Below are 15,553 nucleotides of genomic sequence, written 5' to 3'. Positions count from 1 at the left end.
GGAACTGGAGTAAGTGCAAAATCAGATATTTACAAACCTTAAAAACTCTATTCTTTTCTACCTCTCCTGGATCCTCTTGTATTCCTGGTGGAGAGGAACCTCTTTTCGCGTCTACAGAGTAGAAACCAGATAGCTAATATTGTGGCTCTATAAAACAGCCATTGTTTTCTCCCCCGGTTTTTCGGGTCGCACCCGCAGTGATGAACATGACTTCAAGAGACACATAAATGTATCCATCAAAACCAAATCTTCTTCCGTTACTACTTTTGCACACAGCAATCATTTCTCCGTCTATAATAATGCAGTCAACCATAAGTACCGAATGTGGATCTCCACGTTTAGCGCCTTTCCTCAAGGCACCACGAAAAATCTCACGCCTATCCCAACCATCGTAAGTTACCATAGATGCAAAAACGAGACCGCGACCGGTTTTCAAACGAACTAATGCCTGCTCTAATGTATAGTAGTGAAATACGTCCTCTATGTGAATCAGTTCTTCATCCTGAGCTATTGGCCGACTCTCACTGCAAACAAAGCTCTGGCGGCCAGGTCTTTCTCTCGGGATTCCATGCAGCTTAATGTACGATGCTCCAAATGTAAAATCACCACCATAGCAGCGATGCCCATTGTCTTCAGGTAAAATAGTTCTTCCAAATTTAGCTGGATATACACGTTCACACAAGTAGTGTGTACACAGAGGCGTAAATTTCTTGTCCAAGCCTTGCAGTACTCTTGAAGCACTAATTGAATCACATAAAGTATACGTCCAACAAGTTTGATGGCGCTCCTGATCGCGAACATATCCTCTCGCATGTTCAAACTTAGTCCTAATTTCAGGTGAAAGAGTATAGTGTTCTGGTAGACCTCCCGTCCGCCAAACCACATCCATTACCCCGTAAGAATCAGACAGGCGCAAAAAACTCACTGGCTTCGTTTCCAATACAAGTTTAAACCTTGCGTCACCCAAAACTATTTTTGCGCACTCACTGGTGATAGTTGTTGTCACCTCCTCATTCAGACTCGATAACAAATCAGCTGGTAGCTTATGTTTTATCGCAGACCTGCTCGGGACTACCATATGACTTTCATCTGGAGGGTTTGCATTATCATAATCCTCGTCCGAAATATATTCGTCCAATGGTTCTTCCTCATTATCCAATGGTTCTTCCTCATTAGCATATTCTGCTGCAACCGTGATTAGGCGTGCAATATTACTCTCAACTTGGAAAGAATTTTCATCCAAACTCAGAGAATCAACATCTTCTGTGTGAAGATACATGTTTTCCCTCTCAGTAATAGGTTCAATGATATTCTCCATTACCTACAATAAGACCAATAGGCAGCACATGCGCTCTGAGTGGAAGAGATAAGATGACGAGGTTTCAGAACAAAAAATTTGGATCACAATTAGACCCGACAATTAGCTTATAAAGCTCAACTGAAAGCTTACAGTTACAAACATAAAACAAAAAAACAAAAAGTAGAGATATCTTACAGGTCCAGGAGATGCAGTTTTAAAAAACTGCGCAGCTGATTCAAATGCTTCAGAATTTTGCATTGATTGCCTGATGACAATGGCAACTGATTCGACATTACGCTCGATAAAAGGATGCTTTGACTTCAACATCTGACGCAATTTGCCAACACTAACAGGCATCTCCTTGGCTATTATGATAGAAAACACTAGGCCAGGTTAGGAGTTTCCGAAACAATTCACTCAGTGGCAGATGGTAGAATTGAACTCTTGCCTATATACCTATTTCAAGGAGAATTTTGTTTGGCAATACGTAACCAGAGCCCTCTCCCTCCACATGTGCAATGCTATCCCGCCATTCACAAAGCCCCTATCAGGCAAAAAATTTAAAGTGAGCTCAATAAGTATAAGAAAAAGCGGAGTAAGGATGCATATTACACCAGACAAGAAAATCGTACCGCAACAATGGCAAGTTGAGTTGCCTTGAAACCCGCTGCCTGAAGCCTGATAAAAACAAAATTGGTGTTTATGTAATTTAGCTTAAGAGAAGTCTCTATTTTATGAAGTATTCTTACCCACTGAATCAACAAAATGATTATCGAGTTTCGTCAACAAGCATATACACGTTGTCAACTGAAACAAAACTAAAGTATGTAGATTCTCTCAAGGAAATATAACATACCCAAAAACATGACGATATGAATTCTCGGTCAATAGCTCTTTCATATATAGTTGTGTGCAGACATCATAACTGCGCTTGTACACCTGTAAGAGACAGCACGTCAAACTGGTCAAATTTTGAAGACGACAAAAGGGCATATTATATTCTTCATGGGGGCTATACATCCACTGATAGTAACAAAATCTAGACAAGCAAAGATGTTAATGAGTGAACGGAGCTAAATCACCAATTCTAAACGTATCTGAATGCCAATAACCACAAAAGACAAGAGCTATTCTATGCATGAACGAATGCCATCAATAGTTACTCTAAGAAAAAAAATGTATTAAGAGTGTCGCAAACCTAGCAAATCACATAGGTACAACATAAGCCACCGATTCTCTAGTACTGACCAGTTCATCAAATATTGCAAACCTAGAGAATCACTTAAGGTTAGGCAGCTAAGAAAATAAGACCACTGAAAATCTAATTAACCTACAACAAAACATAATCCACCAGAATACACCCAACACACTTGGCCACAAATCATTTCCCAGAAACAATGTTATGCCATCAAGATTTTTAAGCCACACAAATTCCTACTTGACCAGTGTGGGAAATTAACAGAAAGATTACGAAAAAAGCAGACACAGTCAAACACAACTATACATGTATTGTGCAAATACCAACATACAGAAGAAAATTTTACTTGTCAGCATAATTTAATGATGACTACCTCAAGCAGAGGAGAGTCAGTATGCTTTTCATCCTTTCCCATTCTTTGCAGTTCTATTCTGATTACATCATATATGTACAAAAGATAGTGGGCATCTTCACATGCATATCTGCAATGAAATCCAAGAAATGAGAGTACTTCAAGTCCACATATGCCAGAAGAGTAGTGAAAGGACACGGGACAGAGAGCATTGAAATATAAAAATCAAATAAAAAATCCAGATAGGACTAGTACTCACTCTTTCTTTGCGGTAACTCCACAAAAATGCTGCAGAAGAAACTCCAGGCCATTTATCTCCAAATTTAGCACCCTTGAGGCCTGAAAGAATCAAAATGTGAACCAAAACCTTCCTACTTGAGGGGAAAATATTTGCCATCATTTTTTCCGGGCATAGAGAAAAAGGAAAGGAAGAAAGCGGGATACTCAATTCAAGTTGCCATAATTCTTACTCAATGTAGCAAAAGGTGAATATTATGGCAAATGGATCTCCTATGTTTTATAGGAAATATCACGGAAAAAAAAAAAAAGATAGCTGAAACAAAAGCAAACCTGTGCAGTGTCAAAGAGATTGCAGACATATATTCCGAAGTCCCGTTGAAGCCAAAAAATATATCGATCAGCTCCATGCATTACCTAATTGAATGAACAGGTTTCAGAGTACAGGAGATATGTTTAAGACCTTTCTATAAAGGAGATTAATGTATCCGGAGGGGAAAAAAAAAAACCTTTTTCTTATGAGGGTCTTTAAATATCTCCCTTAGGTAAGGACCAATGTGAACACGAAGCTTGAATGTATCAACTATATAATCCTCTGTTCTTGTGGAAATTTGCATCAAGCTTGTAAATCCTAGAGAAGATCGATACTGATTATGCTCCTGAACAACCTAAACAGAGCAAAACAAAACAAGTGTAAGAGAAGGGTAGAGGCATCAGCCTTGGAAAATAGCAGTTTGAACTGTTTTGGGCGTATCTAATTAGTATTATCACCTTGGTGGTTAAGTATTGTTTTCAAGAAAGTAGGTATGAGTGAATGAACAAGTAAAAATGAGAAAAACATAATAATGACAGAATTATCAGAATTCCAAAAGACGTTGGTTTCAAAGAATTAATGCACTGCACAATGGACTGGGAAAAACAATTAGAAAAGAAATTTACCGCAAACTCGTCAACACAATGCAGTTTAGCAACTAGTGCTTTCAGATCTTGAAGTTCCTTGACAAACTTGAATGGAGTTTCTTGTAAGGGAAGGGGCTTAACAGGTTCAAACTAGATTACATCTTTGCCAAGGAAGTCAAACATCGAAAGTTTCTCCTGCATAGGGTTATAAAGTAACATATTAAAAGAGAAGAGAGATGCAAAGAAAAGGCCAAAAAAAAAAATAGAGAAAAAAACCAAAGAAAGTGAAGAGCACATATGTATATTTCCAAGCCATCTTTTCATCAAGAAAACACCGTAAGCTTGCAGAATCTGGAGTCCTAATGAGGCAGTTAAGAGTGAGGGTGATGCTAGTATACTTCAATCCACATTTGATACGGAATTATCTTATTTCTACATTACATTGGAAACATTCTGCCTTAAAATTGGCAGTTGCTGGGGTTGATTGTCAAGTGAAAAAAAAGAAAAGAAAAGAAAATCTTCTTCAAGGCCATCGCACAAAGTCAAAAAAAAATCTGAAAATGCAGAACACTAACCAATGGATGCACAAACCGCTGACCATCCTCACTCCACTCCAACCAGTCATGGTCAAAAGGTTGATTCGCACTGTTCACCAATATGCCATACTCCTCCTCTTGAGGATTCTCTATGGTTGGTACATGTATAGGATGAACGTTCGCCACTTACCGGATAAGTTCTTATCCCGCTCAGCCCCTTAACATCAGTAATGGAACCCCCGGTCATGTTCCCAGCAGAACAGCGAGCAATTACACTACCAACCGGTGTTTTCATCTTCCCACGGACCTTCTGAAACTCATTTCCCAGGATAAGCCAGAGGACGACGACCAATTTCATCCTCTTTCATCCGAAATTTATCAAACTCATCCACCGAAACATCGAATCTCTCGTGAAATTCATCATTCCGGTCCACCGCATTAACATCGCCAAGAAACTTCATCGATTCCCCCCAAACCTGCTCGGGATCACCGATCGTCTCAAGAACTGGCTGCGAGCTTCCAGCTATGTCATCGATGGGGCGCTTTAGGTTGTAGGGAAAATCTAAATGTCTACTCGCCGGAATCACACGAGAAGACGATGATAGTTCTGAGAGTGACGGTGATTTTTCGACGTACTCCATGTTACGATCGCTCATTCTCGGCTCGATCGATCGAGAGAGAGAGAGAGAGAGAGAGATCAGAAATTAGTGTGTGTCTTGGCTTTTGGTAAGGGTTTTAAGAAAGGGTTTTTTTTTTTTTCTCTTCTTCTTCTCAAATTTGTTTCTCTTTTATATAAAGGCTAATGACTCAGTAATGAGCATATTACAGTATTGGATGATCCAACGAAGACAGATAATCCTCTTTTCATTTTACTTTTATTTATTTTTTTGAATATTATGTAAAACTTATTCGAAAAACCCGTGTTCAACTTGTTAACCAAGCTATCTTACTAACTTGTTAACCAAGCTATTTTTTCAAAAGAGAAAATTTAAGAGCTTCGTCTCCTTGTCTAACGTCATGCAAGCATTAGATGAATGAGTCGAGAGGGTCGACCCCTCGTACGTGTTCTTATTCTAATATTATCTTTGGAGTTAATGGAAACAAAGCAGAGAGTGTTGAGAAACTCAAACGACAGCTGGCCGGTGCTGTCACATATAATTGAGTTTAGAATTAGATCGTGATTAAAACGCGCAAACTTATAAACCTTGTCACACTTTGAGCACGCAGACACGAACATTTGAAGGGCTGACGTGCACTGAATATCAGAGCTCCACTCTCTCCAACAAATCAAAGCATCCAATTCCTGAAAGCACAGGCAAGCCAAGGTAGATCCTAGCAGATGGAGTTTCTAATGTGTCCTTTTCTCCATAAGTAGCTGCTTGGATGATGAACTTAGTGGCTGTTTCATATGTCATTCTGCAGAATGGAGAAGTTGACTCTGCGATTCCTCCCGTACGGCTAAATGGACGGTATCTACCCGAAAAGGTCATGTAATCCGCGATGAGGTTCACGTGTCTGATACTTACAGATATACCACATGATTTGAAAACGTGGTTAATTTCCCTGAGTATGGTTTCTCTTGCTGCTTCAACCCCAAAAGTGCTAAGCATGTCCTGGATACTGTTGCTGTACACGTACCTGACGTCAAGCGTATCTTGGAATTGCCACAGAATTGGGAAATCAACTCCTGATGCGTAGAGCGCTGGTGAGGCTTCCTTTTCATCGTTGGAGATTTCTTTCCTCTCCTTCGGATTTTCTCCATAGTAGATCACTTGAGGATCACCACAATTAGCCACTGTGCATCGTTCGACCTTCCCAGAATTCTGAATGCAAACCTTCTGCGCTGTTTCCAGAGCAATCTGCATGTAAAATAAAAAAAAGTAAGATGAATGCACAGACCTACCTTTAACACGAGGGCTTTCCACACATCCAAGTCACCAGAGCAATAGCTTTAAGAATACGGGTACCTGAGAAAGTAAGATATGAGGCTCCTTTGTAGAAAACTTGAAATGGACCTCAAATGACTTTCCTTTGCCTTCCAAGAAGATATGTCTGTCTGTAGCAACTCTAACAAATTCCCGTCTCTTCTCTTTACTCCCTTCTTCAACAGCCTCGCTAACTTCTGCATTCTCATCCTCAGTATCCTCATCACTAATCGACGATGGTTCGTTCTTCTCATCTTCAGATTCTTCCTCATAATCCATCTCATCAACCTCTGTACCCTCGCCCTCGTCATCTTCACTCTGCTTTCCACTAACAGAATCATTGTTATACGTCTCATTTCCAGCTTCTGGTCGGGTGTCTTCCACAAAATCCTTTATGCCCCTGATTCTATGGAGCTTTTTCATGTGAACTTCTATGGCGTCTTCCAACTCCCTCAGAAACATAACCGCCATCGTCTTTTTCCAGTATTCTTCAGTGATATCAGTGTGCTTCGGATAATGCTCTGGCGTAGACACTACAAGCTTCACTCTTATAAAATTTGTTTGGATAGACGGACACTTCCATACTGTTTATTACATCTGCCACCGTAATCTTCCTCAACTTATCAGTAATATCATTTGCATCATCACTGCACAAATGACAGATCATTAAAAGTTAGGAACATGTTCACGTGACATACTTTCAAGATGTTCACAGCCACAGGCCAAAATTTTACACTTTTGTACTTTATATCATCACAAAACAAAAACAAAGAAAACCTAGCCTAATTTTTTTGATGAGAGAAGCTACCCATCAAGCATCGTCCTATTTTCTCAGTGTTATTAATGAAAGTAGCCGACGAGCCCCACGTAACTAATCCAACTTACTTTGTTTTACCCTTCAGCAACGGGCATGTCATTATTGGTGTCTTGATGTCTGCCGCAGCAGTCAACAATATCTCTCGTAAACGTGGAATTCCGAGTGTCTCATTCATTTCTCCACGTCCCGCAATATGGAAAGTATCCACCCTGTAAATCGACAGAGAAAAATATTTTATAAGAAAATATTTCATGAAGGATGCAAAAGCATACACAAACGCTGCAAGCATCCTCAAAAGTTTTAGCACCAACGTGATTCAGTCCGTAATTTGCAACTGTGGAAGGATTAGCAAGACCAGAGCATAAGAAAGGAAAATAACTCACGTCATCCGCGTTGATGGCTCTCCTACAGATTGGGCAGCAAGTACCCCTACAGGCTCCCCTGGCTGGGCGAGACTTGCAAAGAATTTCAACTTCACCAGCTTCAGTAGGTCTTCTTGTCTCACCAGTTTAGAAGCAATACGTTCGTTTATAGGCATTGCCTCTAGACACTTCTCAGCTCCCTTCTTATGAGTACTAGGCAGATCAGTGATATAACTACTGTGTCCATATAGCATGTCTTCACCGCATCTTTGGTGGATTATATCTTGATTCTGAACCATAATAAATATATATAACAGACATGTTTCCCAAGAGCAGATAAGGAGAAGGCTAAATTGTTCCAAAAAAAGGAATGCTTACTACTGCCAGTTCTTTGAACTTTCCAATGAAGCTAGACCGTAGAACATCCACACCATATCCACCATATTGAAACTGAATGATGGACCCATCAGCATCCCGGACAGTACAATCATACTCGACTTTTAGGCTCTCAACACTTTTTATCAAGCATCTTTGCAGATACCCACTACGTGATGACTTCACTGCATTATCAACTGACCTGCAAACCAGAGTGTTTTAAGTGTTTTCAAGGGCCATAACAAAGATAGACAAAACAGCTCATGCGGTGACCGACTCTTAACGGAAATATCATAGGGATTACAACAGAAGGCCTTCAACCAAATAAAAGTTCTACACAGAAGATAAATTTTGGAAAAACTACTCTTAAAAGTAAGAAACAGAGAATTTATATTAAAGAGCAAAATGACAATTGAGTTTAACAGAAAAGTACTAGTTACCTTTCGCGTCCAGCCATGCAATGGAAGTAATATTCTTGGGGGCGAAGACCACTAAGGAATCTGTCACTAATGAAACCCCCAGCTCTAGGGGACCAGTCCCATGGATGGAAACAAGGTAATGTCTTCCCGGAAACCATTCGAGGAACTCTTTTTCCTTTTAAATCTTGTTGGCCAAGGTGTGAAGAGATTTGCTGGAAGTTAACCTGCTCCAAGTCAAATACATGAGAAAGAAACGATGGCTATAGATATGTAAATCTTTGCTAATTTTTTACAGTCTCCGCTAATTGTGTGGCTACAACACCATATGTTTAGAGCTGCCACCCAAGATCCAGTTTAACAATCTCCATTGAAAAGAACAAAAGTAAATATATCAGAATGATGAAAAGCTATCTGTCTTTTAGGAATACAACTTGTTAACCTCCTTCTCCAAACATTTAAAACTTTTAGTTTGGAAAACGTGGTTCACCATGTTGGCAAGCATGTGCAGATTAATGCAGTACATACTTTGCCGTGAAACATACCTATCTGTCCATCAATTTCAATGCCAAAGGTCTTACGGAGTACTCTTTCACCGACTCGTTCACATTCTTGAAGTTGCTTCTTCCTCTTTTCATCCATCTCTTTCAAAGAAATAAGATCATCAACTCCACAGGTGAAACCGTGAATCTGAAAGATGTTCGAACAATGATTCAGGATACAAAACTCTGTAATAAATAATAAATGATCAGCTTCATGAGAGAAAACCTGAAGAAAGACCGTTAAGAGACGACTTAAAGCGGAGAGCAGATTTCCTGCAGCATCTGAACCATAGAGCTCATGCACAGTGGAACCAACCCATAGTCCGCAAACTGAGCCTTGTCAATCACACCACAGACAAATTCATTCTTTTTTATGAGCAGTTTATCTTCATTAAGATCCTGTGTGCACGACTTGTCAATGTCTTGCTTCTTTTTGTTGAATTCTCCACTATCTAATTTTGCTTCTCTTGATCTACATTTAAAGAAATCAACTGGAAGTTTGGTTGCTTTTTCGACTGTGAATGGCGGGTGACCTTTGGTTATCTGATTTAACACTGCAGTGATGACCTAGTAGAGAAGCATAACCACAAAATTAGCTCATGTGAAGAGAGGCATAAAGCCTAAAGTTATTTAGTAACTGAAGCAACTACTCAGGAATCCGAATATACAGTGTGTATATAACCAAGGCGCATAGCCACATGTGGGGAAAACCAGCTTGGTCAGACACCAGCAAAATTATAAACAGATCAAAAATTAAACAGGAGTGACTATTATGATTACCTGCTTTCCGGTCCAAAGAGGCACTGGTTTCAAAATAGCAGGCGTGACTATCAATAGTTCTACATCAGAAGTTGATTCCGTGATTTTCTTGCCAGATCTTCCAGAAAAAGAACTGACTACAATGTCAGTCACGCCAGAACTGAAGAGAAGCTGATAAAATTCATCTTTTTTCAGAAATGTGTCCCTTTTAGTAAGCAAAACGGAACTGACAATATGATCCTGTTAATCAAGTAAGTGCAGCGTCGATGAATATCACTGGTAAACAACTCAATTCGTGTACAAGGATTTCAAGAAAGAGCTTGGGTAACCTGAATTAAAGCTCGAAGTGGACCACCATTAGAAGGTCTGGCATACTGGTTGTTGGAATTGACAATATGGTAAGCTTCAGCACGTGAAATCTCATCTTGTGGAAAATACAAGTTCATCTCAGCACCATCAAAATCTGTATTGTATGCACTGGAACAAAGGAAATTTTTACTTCAGTCTTGAGATTCAAGAAAATGAATGTGGAAGATCAACCAATACATGGAAGACAAGGTAGACAATGAAATCTGGGAGAGACGGAATTCTCTATATCAATGGAGTCTACCTGCAATTTGCGTAGTGGAGACGAAGTGTTTTCTCCCCTTTAAGAATGCGGACGATGTGCGCCATAATGCTAGGTTTATGTAATGTTGGCTGCCATGAAAAAAAAAAAATAAACAGTTAACACAGACAAAGGAATTACAGACCAAATGTACAATGCCCTTGATTATCACATTTGGGAAAACCAATTTCCACAACCTACAAGTCTCTTTCCAATATCGCCTAAATAGTTAAAGGCCTCACAAAACTTGAGAAACATTTTAGATAAGCAATATTAATAACATAAAACAGCTCCACCCACACCTGATGATTCACAAGGACGACGTCACCATCTTGCATAGGTCGACGGATAATTTCACCTCTAAAGTCGTTATCGATAGTTTTCCCAATTTCTGTAGTGGGTTTTTGTGCACACAATAATTTTCTTGCAAGTATTGTTCTTAATTTTCTGTCAAAGAGCGCCACACTACCATCTTTGTCTTGGTAAGTTTTTGCTCCCGGATGAATATCAGGACCATTATTGATAGCGCTCCTTAACTTTTCAACATTATGAGTACTTACCGCCTGCAGCAATACATTAACATCCATTACCAGCAAACAAACGTAAAGTTACACCATCAGCACACAGTAACGAAAAAAGTGGACATGACGCAAAATCTAGTAGGAAACCAACATTACAAAGAGGGTTTGTTGCCACTTGCCAAGATTACTGGTCAAAAATTTAGGTAAGCATTTATGTGTCAGATGACAAGTGCAAAACTTGAGAAACATTTAAAATATTGATATGTGAACCATACCTCTGGATATGTCAATTTCATAGCAATGCTAAGAGGAATGCCAATTTCATTGACAGCGATATAAGGATCTGGAGATAGAGTAGATCTGCAAGCATCATTCACTCTCTTTCCAATCATATTTTGCAGAAGTAGACCCTCTTTCTTCTCCAGCAATTGACAAATTCCAAAACCCTCTTTATGGCTTTGAACTGTTAAGGAAATCAGACATAACAGTCAGTCTACACCAATACAAGAAAGCTAGATAGACAGATGGGGCAGCCAGTTGCCACTTATAGGTAGAAAAGAAAAAGAAAAAAAAGAGAGAGAGGAAACTCATAGAAATGGATGCACCTCAAACAAGTGTATGCGCTAGAAGCTAACCTGTGGCAGTGTTGCAATCGAACAGGACATTGACTGATTTTTGAAGATTCATCCATCTGTAAATTATCTTGGATGGGTCTAATCTCTTAGTAAGGGCATTCCCGAGGTCCATACTATATTGTAAAACTGCATGTAGCCTTAAGGTTTGAGGATGTTGATTAACCTGTAAGAAACAAAATTATAAGAGACTTCTGGACGGACATACAGGAGTTAGTGGGAACAACCATCAGACAATTGAGAGAAGAAAAGTGACCCACGGAGGCAATTCCAACAGTTATTAAAATGAACATGAGCTCCAAAAATAAGCTAGGAAAATACAAGAGTCATTAGTAAGGAACTACTTACGCTATCGCCTTCTTCTGTTTGAGGTCTGAAAATATTTAGGAGGGACGAGAACACGCTCCAAAAGAACATAGAGTGACCATTTTTTTCAGATCCACTCTGGCAAAGATCACCAAAGAAGGAGCAAAACTCATACTCATTTTTCCACAGATTCTTTAACAGTTCTTTCACCTAAAAAGGAATAACATGATATCAAGAAATTCTGAACGTGGAAAATTTTGGTCACACCTAATAATGAAGTTAAACCAAATCAGAGAAACGCAAACCTTAAGGGGCGAAAGGTCTCTACTATCCTTCTGCTCTAATAGCTCTTCACATATTTTGAAATTTATTTCTCTTTCCTGAATAGTACCATCTGCCTGTTTAAAAGGATGACACTGATATCAAGGAGCATAACATAGAAAGATTACAAAGCAGATAAAAAACAAAAAATGCAAGTGTGGTGGTGGAAACGGGAATTCTCATTAATGCATTCCATAATACAATTAATTACTTGGGAAGAAGAAATTTTTTATACAAAAATATCCAACAACTTTCACAAGGACATACCACGCAAATCCATCCGAACATAAGCTTCTCTAGTTTAGGACTTGCTGCTTTGCAATTCTTACAGTTCTTTGATTTCGACCTCAAAAATTTATTCAGGACATGAGTCGCTTGAGCAAACTGAAGAGAGGTCCATCTCTGGTTTCCCATGTCAGAATCTTCGCACTCTTTTGATGGATCAAGGGCCAAAGAATCCAAGTGCTTAGCGGCAAGTATATCTTCAAATTCTTTTGATGGATCAATGGGTAAAGAACCCAACTGCTTAGCGGCAACAATATCACCTTTGATAATTAGTTTCAACTGAGAAACACATCTTTCAACCTTAAATGGAAAGAAGAAGAAAGAGAAAGGAAACATGAAGCAAATTAGGAAAGTGTTGAATCAGAAACAAATCTATCAAACTCATCATATAAATCTTTACCTTTTTCCTTTTTGCCATAAAGTGATGACAGGAGAAACAGGTCACCTCCAAAAAACTGTAAAGAAGATTGAACATCAAAGGATGGTAAACAGGATAGACAAACTTGATATGCCCATAATGTCCTGGACAACGATGTCCCTCCAAATAACCACAATGACTACAACTGCATTAAGAGCGAAAGGAAAGCTTAGATTAGGCAAATGATGTGTCTGTATTTTATAGGTTTTAACCATAGTTTTTAGGTTTGTTTTGAGTCTTTTATTGAGTCAAAGTGTGCTTATAGAGTCTTTTTAGTCTTTTATGAGTTTGTACAGGTTCTAGGTTGCTTTTGAAGGAAACTGAGTGTTTTGGGGATGAAAACAAGCATCTGGAGTCATTTTGGTGAAGACTGATCGGACTAGCAAGCAGATGGAGCGAACACAGAAAAAGCATCCTGGATCGGTTGATCCACATTCGGATCGACCGATCCCGAGCCCGATGCAATCTTTCCTTTTTCGTTTCAAACCGACTTTTTAGGGTTTTATTTTATTATTTAAGCACGGAGCTCGACCCCTAGAAAGAAAACTTTTACTCTACGCCGTTTTTGAGCACTTTTAAGCCTGGGAGAAGATCTCTTATCCTTTCTAACCCTTTGGAGAAGAATTCTGAACCCTTTTTACTTCTTTGGCAATTCAAACATGTTTTCTTCATCTTTGATTTGTTGTATCTGTTTCTCCATGTCTAAGTAGTTTATCTATTGGGTTTCGGGTTTCAAAGGGGGTTTTATGATTTTCTAACTTAGGTTGTTAGATTTGGGATTGATCTATTGTGTTCTTCACCTATTGTTGTTCTTATTGCTTAAACTAGATTAGCTACCTAGTTTATGATCTTAGGTTAAATTCATCTAGGCATCAAAAGTGTTGTTGAATTACTTGAAAGAACATAGGTGAGCAAGGTGATCCTTAGCCAACGACAATTGAAGTTGAGGCACCTTGTGAACATAATCAAACTTGAACTTATTGCTTGCTAGGATTGTTTAGATTCAAACGACGGTTTAGAGATTTATCAATTCCTTGCATAGAAAACTAATGCTGCGACAGTAGGTTAGTTTTACATTCGGGATTTGAGTTCAAGAATGGTGTCTAATGCTTTCCCAATTTATCATCTGAATAAGTGATCATAGCTCCTAACTGATTCCCTACGCCCAATACCTTCACTTGATTTACAAACTTTCATTTAAATTCTGCCTTTGATTGGTTACTTGAAACACAATCTTTCTTATTGCTTTAGCTATACTTGATCTTTATAGTTTCATAGTGCATCGCTTGGTCTCTGTGGATTCGACCCTAAAGTGCTACGACGACACCACTAGATCGTGGTTGAGTGTGCTTTGGGTTATTGATTTAACTCTAGATCAGCAAACAAAACCAAAAAAATAACATACAGAAAAGAGAATCCACGGGGGACAGCAAACAACATGATCAAAAGATCAATAGCCAATTCCAACAGAAATGGTGTATTATCCCTAGCCAAAACTCTATCATCCCTATCCAAGAAAAAGAAGAAGTTACAATTGGAATCAACATTTCCAAGCCGAGAGGAGAAATCTTAAAGAACGTCTTTATAAAAAAAAAGTTCATAAACAGGCGAGTTCTACAGAGCTTAAAAACGACCAACCAAGTAGGGTATGAAGATTTTTTTTTTTTGTGAGATCATTCTTCGTAATGAGTATATGATTAAAAGAAAATTGAAGAAGACTTACAGATGCTTTATGGTTGGAGGACCCAGTACCAAAGCATTGAGACTACCCCGTCTATGAGGCCTCCTCTTAGAGCCTAAATGGAGATTGTCAAATTTCAGTACACTAAGCTTTCGAACATCTTCATCGGTCATGAAACTGAATCTAACAGATTCGACCACCTGGGAACATTCCTGGAAAACAAAACCCCGAGAACTTCTTAAGCGAGAGAACCAAAAAACACCACGGAAAACAATTAAAGAGCCTCTAAAACTCGAGCAAACCTGAATTTCACTGTCCATTTTCGCTTCTGAGGGTGTGTAGTAAACTGTGCGACTGAGTTCAGATTTCTTCGATTAGGGTTTCTCAATCGCCCTTTGCTTTTATATTGTTTCTCCGTGTGTTAATCGCCCTCTGCTTTGTCTAATCATGCAGTTAATTCCTTAAACAGAATTATGTTATTTCTTCTTTTATCTAACACTCTGCTTCGTCTAGTCCATGAACAAAAATCTTGTATATGTCGAAAATACCCCTCAAACCTTCTTGTGTCAAAATGGCGGGAAAGAAGAAGTGGGCCCTTTTTTTTTTTTTTGGACAAAGGTTTGTGAATGGCATACGGTTGTAAATATTACAGATAATAACTTCAAGTGTTAATGTTTATTCAAATGGTGAATGTTTAAATTATATAAATCTTATGAATAAAAGGTTATTTTGCCAGATATACTTCCGAATTAATAATAGGGGATGATTTGGGCTAATGAAGTTTTTTTTTCTACAATTTATAAGATTTTTTCCTTTTGTTTTCCTTTTTCTTTTTAGTTTCAGATTAAATACATTGTAATGTCTAGAACATATATTAAAAAGAAATTAATCAAATAATAAAGTTTAGAATTTTAAGACCACACAATGAAACACATATATGAATAATTTAACCTAAATATATATTATAGTGTCGAGGAAAACTAGTTAATGAGTATAATTTAGTTTTAAAACGTGAATCTTCAATTTTCATGTAGTGCTGAAATATGATAGTTAAAAACTTAAA

General features: G+C 38.5%; 2 pseudogenes across 1 annotated transcript; both read right to left on the bottom strand.

The window, feature by feature from the left end:
* Positions 1-37: 37 nt before the first annotated feature.
* LOC104738580 (protein RRP6-like 2) lies at positions 38-4,818 on the bottom strand (annotated as a pseudogene).
* A 710-nt stretch (positions 4,819-5,528) lies between these two features.
* LOC104738579 (DNA-directed RNA polymerase I subunit 1-like) lies at positions 5,529-14,968 on the bottom strand (annotated as a pseudogene). The gene is made up of 20 exons (XR_015578404.1): positions 14,793-14,968; positions 14,533-14,702; positions 12,792-12,954; positions 12,374-12,691; positions 12,091-12,183; positions 11,828-11,995; positions 11,483-11,645; positions 11,123-11,310; positions 10,629-10,889; positions 10,330-10,418; positions 10,049-10,196; positions 9,741-9,959; positions 9,187-9,527; positions 8,964-9,108; positions 8,443-8,836; positions 8,006-8,204; positions 7,649-7,917; positions 7,334-7,474; positions 6,491-7,095; positions 5,529-6,382 (listed from the first exon to the last, which is right to left on the bottom strand). The product of XR_015578404.1 is annotated as a DNA-directed RNA polymerase I subunit 1-like (transcript).
* Between the last annotated feature and the right edge of the window lie 585 nt (positions 14,969-15,553).

This window comes from Camelina sativa, chromosome 13, assembly GCF_030686135.1.
Source record: "Camelina sativa cultivar CO46 ecotype springtype chromosome 13, ASM3068613v1".
In the NCBI taxonomy this organism is placed as follows: Eukaryota; Viridiplantae; Streptophyta; class Magnoliopsida; order Brassicales; family Brassicaceae; genus Camelina; species Camelina sativa.
Note: the sequence above shows the minus strand (reverse complement) of the source record. Positions and strands in the feature narration are given on the sequence as shown.